Genomic DNA, 15,107 nt, shown 5'->3' with positions numbered 1-15,107 from the left:
AAAAGTGACTCCAAAATGACACAATCAATTATTCACCATTTAGTTATTATTGGTCAAAACATAATCCGAAACACAACCAAAACAAACTGCAAATGCATCCAACAAGTTTTTTGAGTCACAAGCTTGATATAGTCATTGCGTGCTATGAATATGGGACCATATACTAAACTTTTGACTACTTTAATACACTATAAATGAATTTGTTCAAATACTTTTGACTTCTTCAAATGGGGGACTAGATACATAAAGTGATTTCATTTCTAATCGGTAAAACAGATACAGTGCTATGAAAAAGTATTTGGCCCCTTTCTAATTTTCTCTACTTTTGCATATTTGTGATACTGAATGTTATCAGATCTTCAACCAAAACCTAATATTAGATAAAGGGAACATAAGTGAACAAATAACACAACAATTACATATTTATTTCATAAACAAAGTTATGCAACACCCAATTCCCCTGTGTGAAAAAGTAATTGCCCCCTTACACTCAATAACTGGTTGTGCCACCTTTAGCTGCAATGACTCCAACCAAAGGCCCACTCTTCCATGCTGAACTGCTTTAACTCAGTGACGTGTGGGTTTTCAAGCATGAACTGCTCGTTTCAAGTCCTGCCACAACATCTCAATTGGGATTAGGTCAGGACTTTGACTAGGCCATTCCAAAACTTCCAATTTGTTGCTTTTTAGCTATTTTCATGTAGACTTGATTGTGTGTTTTGGATCATTGTCTTGCTGCATGACCCAGCTGCGCTTCAGCTTCAGCTCAGAGACGGATGGTCTGACATTCTCCTGTAGAATTCTCTGATACAGAGCATAATTCATGGTTCCTTCTATTAAGGCAAGTCGTCCAGGTCCTGATGCAGCAAAGCATGCTTGACCTTTGGTATGATGTTCTTACTGTGGAATGCAGTGTTTGGTTTTCGCCAGGCATAATGGGACCCATCTCGTCCAAAAAGTTGACTAAAGTTTGCCAAAAAGCACCTGGATGATCATCAAGACTCTTGGAAGAACGTTCTATGGACAGATGATTCAAAAGTATAACTTTTTGTAGACATTACTGTAGTATTTACTATAGTATTTGTGTTTTAGTATCTTTGACATAGAAGTGGAGGCTTCTGGAAACCTACTGGAAAAATACTAAAAGAGCACACTTTCCATAACTTGTAAGTAGGTAGGACTGAGGTCTGAAGAGATAGTTTAGAGCTTCTGTTCTTTTCTATAACCTGTAGGGAACACAATATATTATGGTATGTAGGTTTCTCACTTATGGGTGGCACAAATTGCGATATTGGGGAGGGGAATGGGCAGGGTATATGCAAATTAAATATAGTGTTCTACAGTATACTACAACATTCTATAGTAAGTACTATACATGATCGAGGGATACTACAGTCTGTAGTATAGTATTCTACAGTATACTACAGTTTACTATAGAATTCTATAGTAAGTACTGTAGGATTCTATAGTAAACTGTATTTTTTTTCTCGTGGGTGATGCCAATAAACATGAAGAATTAAGATCACCTTATACAGTGGGGAAAAAAAGTATTTAGTCAGCCACCAATTGTGCAAGTTCTCCCACTTAAAAAGATGAGAGAGGCCTGTAATTTTCAACATAGGTACAAGTCAACTATGACAGACAAATTGAGGAAAAAAATCCAGAAAATCACATTGTAGGATTTTTAATGAATTTATTTGCAAATTATGGTGGAATATAAGTATTTGGTCACCTACAAACAAGCAAGATTTCTGGCTCTCACAGACCTGTAACTTCTTCTTTAAGAGGCTCCTCTGTCCTCCACTCGTTACCTGTATTAATGGCACCTGTTTGAACTTGTTATCAGTATAAAGACACCTGTCCACAACCTCAAACAGTCACACTCCAAACTCCACTATGGCCAAGACCAAAGAGCTGTCAAAGGACACCAGAAACAAAATTGTAGACCTGCACCAGGCTGGGAAGACTGAATATGCAATAGGTAAGCAGCTTGGTTTGAATAAATCAACTGTGGGAGCAATTATTAGGAAATGGAAGACATACAAGACCACTGATAATCTCCCTCGATCTGGGGCTCCACGCAAGATCTCACCCCGTGGGGTCAAAATGATCACAAGAACGGTGAGCAAAAATCCCAGAACCACACGGGGGGCCTAGTGAATGACCTGCAGAGAGCTGGGACCAAAGTAACAAAGCCTACCATCAGTAACACACTACGCCGCCAGGGACTCAAATCCTGCAGTGCCAGACGTGTCCCCCTGATTAAGCCAGTACATGTCCAGGCCTGTCTGAAATTTAATAGAGTGCATTTGGATGATCCAGAAGAGGATTGGGAGAATGTCATATGGTCAGATGAAACCAAAATAGAACTTTTTTGGTAAAAACTCAACTCGTCGTGTTTGGAGGACAAAGAATGCTGAGTTGCATCCAAAGAACACCATACCTACTGTGAAGCATGGGGGTGGAAACATCATGCTTTGGGGCTGTTTTTCTGCAAAGGGACCAGGACGACTGATCCGTGTAAAGGAAAGAATGAATGGGGCCATGTATCGTGAGATTTTGAGAGAAAACCTCCTTCCATCAGCAAGGGCATTGAAGATGAAACGTGGCTGGGTCTTTCAGCATGACAATGATCCCAAACACACCGCCCGGGTAACGAAGGAGTGGCTTCGTAAGAAGCATTTCAAGGTCCTGGAGTGGCCTAGCCAGTCTCCAGATCTCAACCCCATAGAAAATCTTTGGAGGGAGTTGAAAGTCCGTGTTGCCCAGCGACAGCCCCAAAACATCACTGCTCTAGAGGAGATCTGCATGGAGGAATGGGCCAAAATACCAGCAACAGTGTGTGAAAACCTTGTGAAGACTTACAGAAAACGTTTGACCTGTGTCATTGCCAATAAAGGGTATATAACAAAGTATTGAGAAACTTTTGTTATTGACCAAATACTTATTTTCCACCATAATTTGCAAATAAATTCATAAAAAATCCTACAATGTGATTTTCTGGAGAAAAAAATCTCATTTTGTCTGTCATAGTTGACGTGTACCTATGATGAAAATTACAGGCCTCTCTCATCTTTTTATAATAATAATAATAAGCCATTTAGCAGACGCTTTTATCCAAAGCGACTTGCAGTCATGCGTGCATACATTACAAATTTTTTTTTTGTGTATGGGTGGTCCCGGGATCGAACCCACTACCTTGGCGTTACAAGCGCCGTGCTCTACCAGCTGAGCTACAGAGGACCACTGTTTAAGTGGGAGAACTTGCACAATTGGTGGCTGACTAAATACTTTTTTCCCCCACTGTATATGTGAATCGTAAACATGTTGCTGTTTATGTGTGCTTTATGTGTGCTTATTCTGGTAAACAATTCTATCTCAAAGGACTATATCATTAAATATCCTTATTGGTCTATTTTTGCAGATTGTTTCCTAAAAAATAATGGATAATGTTGAACCCTGACACTATCATAAGAGGACGCACGCTTTGAATTTCCACACAACTTACAGTAGAATACAAGTTCAAGTATAGGTTATCCATCTGTAATATGGGGGGACTGACTCAGACCCTGGTGCTGCTGTGTCTGTCTGGGACTCAGACGCTCAGTGAAGATGCTGGAGAAGTCAACCTGAATGACATCATGGTACAGATTCAGCCTGAACAGGCACAGGGCATAGAGAGTGAAGTTCTTCTCAGATCCAAACACCAGCCCCAGCCAAGACAATCAGTAGCTGCCAGCAAAACATGTGTAACCTTCTGATGGAACTAGGAACCATGGAAGCCAGACTAATAGCTGCGGCGCACCCGGTGGAAGAACTGAGGAACATGGAAGCTACTGTTGCTCTCCTACACAGAGAGACTGAATGTAATCTAAAGCAAACTAGAAAAAACCTAAGCCTATATGTTGTTTGAAGTCCAAAAGACAAACAAAGCTACAGTAGTAGGTCAAACTGTGTGCTTGAAAACCTTGGTAGATTATGGGGGAAGTTAGGCCTTGTGGTGCTCAAGTGAATAGTTTTTCTTTTTTGGCTTCAGACCAGCCTAACTTCTTACTTAAGACATTGTTTTTGTGATTAATAGTTCAAGCAGCTGAGCTCAGAGCCATGGAGACCAAGTTGAACACCAGCGAGAGCCTGATGAAGAGCATGAAGAGAGAGAATGAAGGTCATTTACATTTGTATTCTGTCTGAATTGGTGCAGTAGCTATGGCGTGAAGTGACATAATCGCTAAGACCAACAAAGAATAGTTTGTCTGTTTTTGGTAATACATTTGTTCAAATTCCTGTTTTCCAGTTTAGGAGAGGAAGCTTCAATTATTTTCATTAAGGGCCAACACCACTGAGTTCAGACTCAGAGTGGAGGAACAACAAACCCTGCTGGATGAACTGAGAAGATAGATAACATCAACTAGCCAACAATTACAATGTGGGTAACAAACTACTGGAAAACAGTGTGTGAAACCATATGCATGCCCTATTCTTCATTGGGAAAATATTAATTTTAAATGACCAAATTCATTCCCAGACACAGATTAAACCTAGGCCTGGACTAAAAAGTGCTTTTTAGACCAGCGCTAGGCTTAATCTGTGTCTGGAACATCGGCCCAAAACGTTCAGTTGGCATTGACCCTGATTGCCTCTCTAACCCTTACTATTTCTCATTGACAGACCAAATATTGCATTTACAGCAGCAATAGGAGGAGATGGTCATATACCGCCCTCTGTGAGAGAAACCAACCTGGATTTCAACAATGTCTTCACAAACGTTGGCGATGCCTACAACCCTGCATCAGGTAAAGAGTTGGAAGACACTATGGAAGAACTATCAAAGTGGTTGCGAAAAGAGTGGTTGCATCCCAAAAATCTCTCCTATATCCTGAAATGCGCACTCGTTCACTACTCCCCACAAACTTAAAAGCATTGGATGGGTGTAGGCATAGGCTAGAGGGAGATTCCATATATTAGTCATATCCTTTCAAATCCATGAAAGGAAGTGAACAAGTGTACACTTTGGGAGAAAGAAGAGATTATTAGGGCGCAACCAGTGCCTCATACTAACCCAACGCAACCTTCATTAGCACTATCAACATTATGTGTGCTTAAATCGACAACCACATGTTGACACTGAGGCACTGAATGACAAATCTACAGCAGCAAAAGGCACACATCAGTTGCAAAGTTTTAATTACACCCATGCATAGTACAATGTATGTTTCTTGTTATACTTGCTTCTGACCTCATCTCTCCCTGCTACTCCTCTGATACAGGTGACTTCTGACCTCATCTCTCCCTGCTACTCCCCTGATACAGGTGTCTTCTGACCTCATCTCTCCCTGCTACTCCTCTGATACAGGTGACTTCTGACCTCATCTCTCCCTGCTACTCCTCTGATACAGGTGACTTCTGACCTCATCTCTCCCTGCTACTTCTCTGATACAGGTGACTTCTGACCTCATCTCTCCCTGCTACTCCTCTGATACAGGTGACTTCTGACCTCATCTCTCCCTGCTACTTCTCTGATACAGGTGTCTTCTGGCCTCATCTCTCCCTGCTACTTCTCTGATACAGGTGACTTCTGACCTCATCTCTCCCTGCTACTCCCCTGATACAGGTGTCTTCTGACATCATCTCTCCCTGCTACTCCTCTGATACAGGTGACTTCTGACCTCATCTCTCCCTGCTACTCCTCTGATACAGGTGACTTCTGACCTCATCTCTCCCTGCTACTTCTCTGATACAGGTGACTTCTGACCTCATCGCTCCCTGCTAATTCTCTGATACAGGTGACTTCTGACCCCATCTCTCCCTGCTACTCCTCTGATACAGGTGACTTCTGACCTCATCTCTCCCTGCTACTCCTCTGATACAGGTGTCTTCTGACCTCATCTCTCCCTGCTACTTCTCTGATGCAGGTGTCTTCTGACCTCATCTCTCTCTGCTACTCCTCTGATGCAGGTGTCTTCTGACCTCATCTCTCAATGCTACTCCTCTGATACAGGTGTTTTCTGACCTCATCTCTCCCTGCTACTTCTCTGATACAGGTGACTTCTGACCTCATCCCTCCCTAATACTCCTCTGATACAGGTGACTTCTGACCTCATCTCTCCCTGCAACTCCTCTGATACAGGTGTCTTCTGGTCTCATCTCTCCCTGCTACTTCTCTGATACAGGTGTCTTCTGACCTCATCTCTCCCTGCTACTCCTCTGATACCGGTGTCTTCTGACCTCATCTCTCCCTGCTACTCCTCTGATACAGGTGTCTTCTGACCTCATCTCTCCCTGCTACTCCTCTGATACAGGTGACTTCTGACCTCATCTCTCCCTGCTACTCCCCTGATACAGGTGTCTTCTGACCTCATCTCTCCCTGCTACTCCTCTGATACAGGTGACTTCTGACCTCATCTCTCCCTGCTACTCCTCTGATACAGGTGACTTCTGACCTCATCTCTCCCTGCTACTTCTCTGATACAGGTGACTTCTGACCTCATCTCTCCCTGCTACTCCTCTGATACAGGTGACTTCTGACCTCATCTCTCCCTGCTACTTCTCTGATACAGGTGTCTTCTGGCCTCATCTCTCCCTGCTACTTCTCTGATACAGGTGACTTCTGACCTCATCTCTCCCTGCTACTCCCCTGATACAGGTGTCTTCTGACCTCATCTCTCCCTGCTACTCCTCTGATACAGGTGACTTCTGACCTCATCTCTCCCTGCTACTCCTCTGATACAGGTGACTTCTGACCTCATCTCTCCCTGCTACTTCTCTGATACAGGTGACTTCTGACCTCATCGCTCCCTGCTAATTCTCTGATACAGGTGACTTCTGACCCCATCTCTCCCTGCTACTCCTCTGATACAGGTGACTTCTGACCTCATCTCTCCCTGCTACTCCTCTGATACAGGTGTCTTCTGACCTCATCTCTCCCTGCTACTTCTCTGATGCAGGTGTCTTCTGACCTCATCTCTCTCTGCTACTCCTCTGATGCAGGTGTCTTCTGACCTCATCTCTCAATGCTACTCCTCTGATACAGGTGTTTTCTGACCTCATCTCTCCCTGCTACTTCTCTGATACAGGTGACTTCTGACCTCATCCCTCCCTAATACTCCTCTGATACAGGTGACTTCTGACCTCATCTCTCCCTGCAACTCCTCTGATACAGGTGTCTTCTGGTCTCATCTCTCCCTGCTACTTCTCTGATACAGGTGTCTTCTGACCTCATCTCTCCCTGCTACTCCTCTGATACCGGTGTCTTCTGACCTCATCTCTCTCTGCTACTCCTCTGATACAGGTGTCTTCTGACCTCATCTCTCCCTGCTACTCTTCTGATACAGGTGTCTTCTGACCTCATCTCTCCCTGCTACTTCTCTGATACAGGTGTCTTCTGACCTCATCTCTCCCTGCTTCTCCTCTGATACCGGTGTCTTCTGACCTCATCTCTCCCTGCTACTCCCCTGATACAGGTGTCTTCTGACCTCATCTCTCCCTGCTACTCCTCTGATACAGGTGACTTCTGACCTCATCTCTCCCTGCTACTCCTCTGATACAGGTGTCTTCTGGTCTCATCTCTCCCTGCTACTTCTCTGATACAGGTGTCTTCTGACCTCATCTCTCCCTGCTACTCCTCTGATACAGGTGTCTTCTGACCTCATCTCTCTCTGCTACTCCTCTGATACAGGTGTCTTCTGACCTCATCTCTCCCTGCTACTCTTCTGATACAGGTGTCTTCTGACCTCATCTCTCCCTGCTACTTCTCTGATACAGGTGTCTTCTGACCTCATCTCGCCCTGCTACTCCTCTGATACCGGTGTCTTCTGACCTCATCTCTCCCTGCTACTCCCCTGATACAGGTGTCTTCTGACCTCATCTCTCCCTGCTACTCCTCTGATACAGGTGACTTCTGACCTCATCTCTCCCTGCTACTCCTCTGATACAGGTGACTTCTGACCTCATCTCTCCCTGCTACTCCTCTGATACAGGTGACTTCTGACCTCATCTCTCCCTGCTACTTCTCTGAAACAGGTGACTTTTGACCTCATCTCTCCCTGCTACTCCTCTGATACAGGTGACTTCTGACCTCATCTCTCCCTGCTACTCCTCTGATACAGGTGTCTTCTGACCTCATCTCTCCCTGCTACTCCTCTGATACAGGTGTCTTCTGACCTCATCTCTCCCTGCTACTCCTCAGATACAGGTGACTTCTGACCTCATCTCTCCCTGCTACTCCTCTGATACAGGTGTCTTCTGACCTCATCTCTCCCTGCTACTTCTCTGATACAGGTGACTTCTGACCTCATCTCTCCCTGCTACTCCTCTGATACAGGTGACTTCTGACCTCGTCTCTCCCTGCTACTCCCCTGATACAGGTGTCTTCTGACCTCATCTCTCCCTGCTACTCCTCTGATACAGGTGACTTCTGACCTCATCTCTCCCTGCTACTTCTCTGATACAGGTGACTTCTGACCTCATCTCTCCCTGCTACTTCTCTGATACAGGTGACTTCTGACCTCATCTCTCCCTGCTACTTCTCTGATACAGGTGACTTCTGACCTCATCTCTCCCTACTACTCCTCTGATACAGGTGACTTCTGACCTCATCTCTCCCTGCTACTCCTCTGACACAGGTGACTTCTGACCTCATCTCTCCCTGCTACTCCTCTGATACAGGTGTATTCTGGTCTCATCAATCCCTGCTACTTCTCTGATACAGGTGTCTTCTGACCTCACCTCTCCCTGCTACTCCTCTGATACAGGTGTCTTCTGACCTCATCTCTCTCTGCTACTCCTCTGATACAGGTATCTTCTGACCTCATCTCTCCCTGCTACTTCTCTGATACAGGTGTCTTCTGACCTCATCTCTCCCTGCTACTCCTCTGATACAGGTGTCTTCTGACCTCATCTCTCCCTGCTACTCCTCTGATCCAGGTGACTTCTGACCTCATCTCTCCCTGCTACTCCTCTGATACAGGTGACTTCTGACCTCATCTCAACCTGCTACTTTTCTGATACAGGTGACTTCTGACCTCATCTCTCCCTGCTACTCCTCTGATACAGGTGACTTCTGACCTCATCTCTCCCTGCTACTCCTCTGATACAGGTGACTTCTGACCTCATCTCTCCCTTCTACTCCTCTGATACAGGTGACTTCTGACCTCATCTCTCCCTGCTACTCCTCTGATACAGGTGTCTTCTGACCTCATCTCTCCCTGCTACTCCTCTGATACAGGTGACTTCTGACCTCATCTCTCCCTGCTACTCCACTGATACAGGTGTCTTCTGACCTCATCTCTCCCTGCTACTCCTCTGATACAGGTGACTTCTGACCTCATCTCTCCCTGCTACTCCTCTGATACAGGTGACTTCTGACCTCATCTCTCCCTGCTACTCCTCTGATACAGGTGACTTCTGACCTCATCTCTCCCTGCTACTCCCCTGATACAGGTGTCTTCTGACCTCATCTCTCCCTGCTAATCCTCTGATACAGGTGACTTCTGACCTCATCTCTCCCTGCTACTCCTCTTATACAGGTGACTTCTGACCTCATCTCTCCCTGCTACTTCTCTGATACAGGTGACTTCTGACCTCATCTCTCCCTGCTACTTCTCTGATACAGGTGACTTCTGACCTCATCTCTCCCTGCGACTCCTCTGATACAGGTGACTTCTGACCTCATCTCTCCCTGCTACTTCTCTGATACAGGTGACTTCTGACCTCATCTCTCCCTTCTACTCCTCTGATACAGGTGACTTCTGACCTCATCTCTCCCTGCTACTCCTCTGATACAGGTGTCTTCTGACCTCATCTCTACCTGCTACTCCTCTGATACAGGTGACTTCTGACCTCATCTCTCCCTGCTACTCCACTGATACAGGTGACTTCTGACCTCATCTCTCCCTGCTACTCCTCTGATACAGGTTACTTCTGACCTCATCTCTACCTGCTACTCCTCTGATACAGGTGACTTCTGACCTCATCTCTCCCTGCTACTCCTCTGATACAGGTGACTTCTGACCTCATCTCTCCCTGCTACTTCTCTGATACAGGTGACTTCTGACCTCATCTCTCCCTGCTACTTCTCTGATACAGGTGTCTTCTGACCTCATCTCTCTCTGCTACTCCTCTGCTGCAGGTGTCTTCTGACCTCATCTCTCCGTGCTACTTCTCTGATACAGGTGTTTTCTGACCTCATCTCTCCCTGCTACTTCTCTGATACAGGTGTTTTCTGACCTCATCTCTCCCTGCTACTCCCCTGATACGGGTGTCTTTGATGCGCCAGTGAGACGAGTCTGCTACTTAATCTTCTCATCATTTGCCGAAAGTTAGCACAATGTCTGCATCAGTCTGTTTAAGAACAATAGGCGCATGTTGTCTGCATGTGATCATCAAACAGAGAATGATAGATCCAACAGCTCGGGTAATGGAGGGACTCTACATCTAGAACAGGGAGATCACATATATTTGTCAGCGACGAAAAGCACAGCACATTCAGCTTTTGCTTTTTAGAGCATGAGGATAAATCTCATAAAAACACATAGGTTGTGCCTCAAATGGCACACTATTCCCTATTTAGTGCATGACCCATAGGGCCCTGAGCAAAGGTAATGCACTATATAGGGAATAGCAGGGTGCCATTTGGGATTTCCAACTAAAATGATCAAATCAGTAGAACTAATAATAAATTGACATTTTTTCTACATAACTTTGATGCTAATTAACTATTTGTTCAATAAATATGCAATAAGTGTTCGGTTGTGAGTTGTGTGTGGGAAAAAATGAATTTAACTCTGTCCAAACCTCGTCTGAGGAATGCTCTGTAATGTTTTGTGACATAAAATATGGAATTTAACTTGAACAAATCTTAGACATTGTCAAATGATTCCAGAGTTAGTGTATAAAAGGTGTGTGACATAAAATATGGAATTTAACTCGAAATATGATGGAATAAAATGGAGTCCTAAAGGTTTGTGGGTATAATACTTTACACTACCCATGATGCAGGCCTTTTTACTAATTTTACAAATTGACATAGGCATTATAGATGTATGGATTGGTCTTTGTCTTGGTTGATCATTTTGTTTGGGTAATTTGTTCTATACACTAGACTAAGAGCAACTTGTTGCTCATGGTGGCTGCTGAGTTCCTATTACACTGTCAATGCAATAATGATATGATATTTTATTTCAGAGAGCAAAGAATCTTGGTGTCTATAGGTCACTTTGTAGGTGTGGTTTGTAATGGTGCTTGAGACTAGCCCTTGATCATGACTCTCAGTTCTAGCCCTTGATCATGACTCAGTTCCATTACGGTACACATAAGTCATTGGACGAATCATCTTCTGTACGGGTGAGTTTTGTTAAGATCCCCGGCGCTCGGTCTGAACATTAACATGCATCGCTTGTGGAATGATTTTGGAAGCATAAGGACATTATCTTTAATATCAGTGAGAAATAATTTTCAAAAAAACAAAAGGTTTAATTTATACACACCTTTATAGGGTTAGGGTAGTGTTCCCACACAGCCATATCTCCACGTTACAGCGCTTGTTTACAGAAGACAGACGGAAAATAGAGCTAGGTATCAAGTCCCTACCATAAAGTAGGAGAGGCAATAAATCGGCATGAACACTAACAGGAACTATTGTTCTGTGATCCGATATCAAGTCCCTATAAAAAAGTAGGAGAGGCTATAAACCGGTGTACACTATAAATCATCATGCACAGAGCTCAGTATCTTTGCTGTATCAGCAACTATTGTTCTGGGTACTCATCCTGCTTCATATTGAGAACTACCACAAAGGTAAGTAGATTTTTGAATTCATCAATTGTAAAATGTTTCTGCTGCAGGTGCAGCCTGCCTTATTGATTACAAAGGGATGTTTTAGCTGCGACTGACAGATATTAAAAAAGTGCAGATGCAACGTTTGCAGAGTGGTTTACCCGTAACTGGCCACATCCAGAAACAACCTCTAGCCCCTACACTCTAGGCACTTCATAGATCTGACATAAATGGGTGAAGGCAAAATGCCCTCTAAAACATTGTAATGAGGTTGCCATGATTTTGACTTACAAGCAGCTCAGTGGCAAGTAAAATTCAGTATTTCATATTACAGTACACTTACTGTAATATCAATACAGATTCAAAGCAAGTACTGTGTAATGACACAGTACAATACAGTAAAAATGAATGTATTATACGCTATAAAAAAATTGTCAATGCTAGCGTAATCGGAATGAGTAAATGAACGAATGGATGAATGAAATTCATTGAGGTTAGGGTGTTTGTATTTTACAGTATTTTACTGTAATTACAAGGGATTGGTGCAAGCAGGTTGGCTGCTATGTAAAGTGTTTACACATTACAGCATATTAATAAATATCTGGTGTTTTATGTCACTTGCACTTCTAGAGGCCTTAACAAAGGATTCCAAACTGGCAGCGACTACAGGGCAAAACAGACCCAAAGGACATGGCAAAACGCTCATGTCGATTGGCCGTACCGGTGCATCAATATAAGTAACATAAAAAAGCTTATATTTACAGCGGTTAATACTTGCTGCAATTGGGCACTATAACCACATAGGATCTAAATTGGTACAGCATTCTCACTCACGGGTGCAACACATATAGCCTCTTACAAGCCACGGCTCAAAATATGTTAATGAGCCAGAAACAACAATACCATGCACCCACTAGTGGTCAAAAGGTTTTTTGCGCTCCAAAGATACAGTACTGTATTCTGTGGGGTAGACTAACAGTACCATTCGAAACACAGCAATTCTTTCCCCGCCCACAACATTTTCCCACAATGCACCGTAATTTACAGTATGATGCAGTAAAACGTCACAGAGTATTTTACTGTTGATAATACCCAGAATTACTGTATAAATGACAGTTTTCAGTTACAGTGTAGGCTATGTGGAACTTTGGCCATACCTATCCTATACTTTCAGATCTACACAGATCCTAGGGGCTAGAGGTTGTTTCTGGATTGAAACTCTGTGTTCTGATTATACGCAACCCAACCTACAGATGAAAACGAGCCCAGGGCAAGAGGTTGAGTCGATGTAACCTCCCCCACCATGCAAGCCCAATGAGTCAGAGCGTGTTCTCCTCATATCAATCGTTTTTCCACCATTCATTTTTCCCATGGGGGATTTTAGAAACACATAAAACAAGGGCTGTGTTTCATGTAGGCTAACCCTGGAGTGACATTTTGATAACCATGTAAATCTCTTTCGGACAAGGTGACTTGTTACAATATATTCAGCTCTATTTACTCTCAAATTCGAAAATGTTAATTAGCATCAAAGTAGACATCATGCAAAACTACAAATCCCTGCAAGCTCCTGCACGTCATCTCTAGAATGTTCACATAATTGTTAATTGAAAGAAATTTAGCCAATGTATTCATTTCTACATTTAGCTAAAATTAGATAGTTAATCCAGAGATTCTTACCTTTACCTCGATTCGGCAGTCTCATCCAGATCATCATGGCATCTGTAGTTCTTTAAGATAGCCACATTAGCATTTCATTTGTTGGGGGTAAATACAGATGAATATATTGATAAAAGTCACATTGTCAGAGAGAGATTTACACGGTTATCAAACGTCATGCCAGGGTAAGCCTTCACGAAACACTGCCATTATTTTTAGTGTTTTTTAGTGAACAATGAATGGTGGAAAAATGATGGGAACCATTTGACTGCTAGGTGTTATGGGTATTATGACTCATTCTGAGGTACTCTATTCTGTGCTATGCTCGTCTTTGATAGTTTTTCTCTATTGTTGATGTGATTGAAACCAAATAGCTACCCGTAGTGGTGACCTGGAATAACCTCAACTTTCTGAGACCACACCTTAGCACAGGTGGCTATTGAATTGTTTGTCTACCTTCCATGGCTGCGGTACGATTCTCTTCCCTTCTCCAGAAGTGTGCACTTTACTTCCCCACATGCATTTCAAATAATTCGATTGGTGCAAGATTGGCTGAAGGGAGTTTCCACCATATTCCTAACACGTAGATATTTTTTATATGCTCTATTCCCAGTAAATAAAGGCGTTTTAAACTTTAAAACCCACATGAGTGCCTGGAACATGGATTCTTCAAACTATTTCACATTGTTATTTTTAATCTATGATTCCCCATTCCAGAGCAATGGTGGATTATTATTATTTTTTTCATACCTGTAGCGCTGACGTGGCCTTTTTGTTTCTCCACTATTGCCACTCCCTCAGCTGAAAGGGATATGTGTGTTTATCTAACACGATGTAAGTAGGTGCCCTTGTGTGTGACACTCTGGCTCATACTAGTTGTAGATCATATTTACCGGAAGACAGGCAAGCTAAGGTAAGCTTATGCACATTCAAAAAGAGAAGTCCTGCATTTCATGAACAATATAATGTATATGTTGACTGCATTCCAAAACAATGCATTTTCACATGGGCAAAATGCAGTGGTGTGAAGTACTGAAGTAAAATACTTTAAAGTACTACTTAAGTAGTTTTTTGGGGGGTATCTGTACATTACTTTGCTATTTATATTTTTGACTATTACTTTTACTTCACTACATTCCTTAAGAATATATTGTCCTTTTGGGTGTCAAGGAAAATGTATGGAGTAAAAAGTACTCGTTACATTTTGAATGCTTAGCAGGACAGAAAATGGTCCAATACACGCACTTATCAACAGAACATCCCTGGTCATCCCTACTGCCTCTGATCTGGCGGACTCACTAAACTCAAGTTTCGTTTGTAGATGATGTCTGAGTGTTGGAGTGTGCCCCTGGCTATCCCTACATTTAAAAAAAACAAGGAAATGTTGCCGTCTGGTTTGCTTAATATAAGGAATTTGAAATGATTTATACTTTTACTTTTGATACTTAAGTATATTTTAGCAATTACATTTACTTTTGATACTTAAGTATATTTTAAACCAAATACTTTTAGACTTTTACTCAAGTTGAATTTTACTGGGTGACTTTCACTTTTACTTGAGTCATTTTCTATTAAGGTATCTTTACTTTTACTCAAGTATGACAATTGGGTACTTTTTCCACCACTGGGAACAATTGTATAATTACAAGATAGGTATTGAACTTGTTATTCATATG

At 42.9% G+C, this 15,107-nt stretch overlaps 1 pseudogene; it reads right to left on the bottom strand.

The window, feature by feature from the left end:
• Window positions 1-1,110: 1,110 nt before the first annotated feature.
• LOC123491545 lies at window positions 1,111-1,156 on the bottom strand (annotated as a pseudogene).
• Between the last annotated feature and the right edge of the window lie 13,951 nt (window positions 1,157-15,107).

Source organism: Coregonus clupeaformis, chromosome 8 (assembly GCF_020615455.1).
Source record: "Coregonus clupeaformis isolate EN_2021a chromosome 8, ASM2061545v1, whole genome shotgun sequence".
Lineage (NCBI taxonomy): Eukaryota > Metazoa > Chordata > Actinopteri > Salmoniformes > Salmonidae > Coregonus > Coregonus clupeaformis.
Note: the sequence above shows the minus strand (reverse complement) of the source record. Positions and strands in the feature narration are given on the sequence as shown.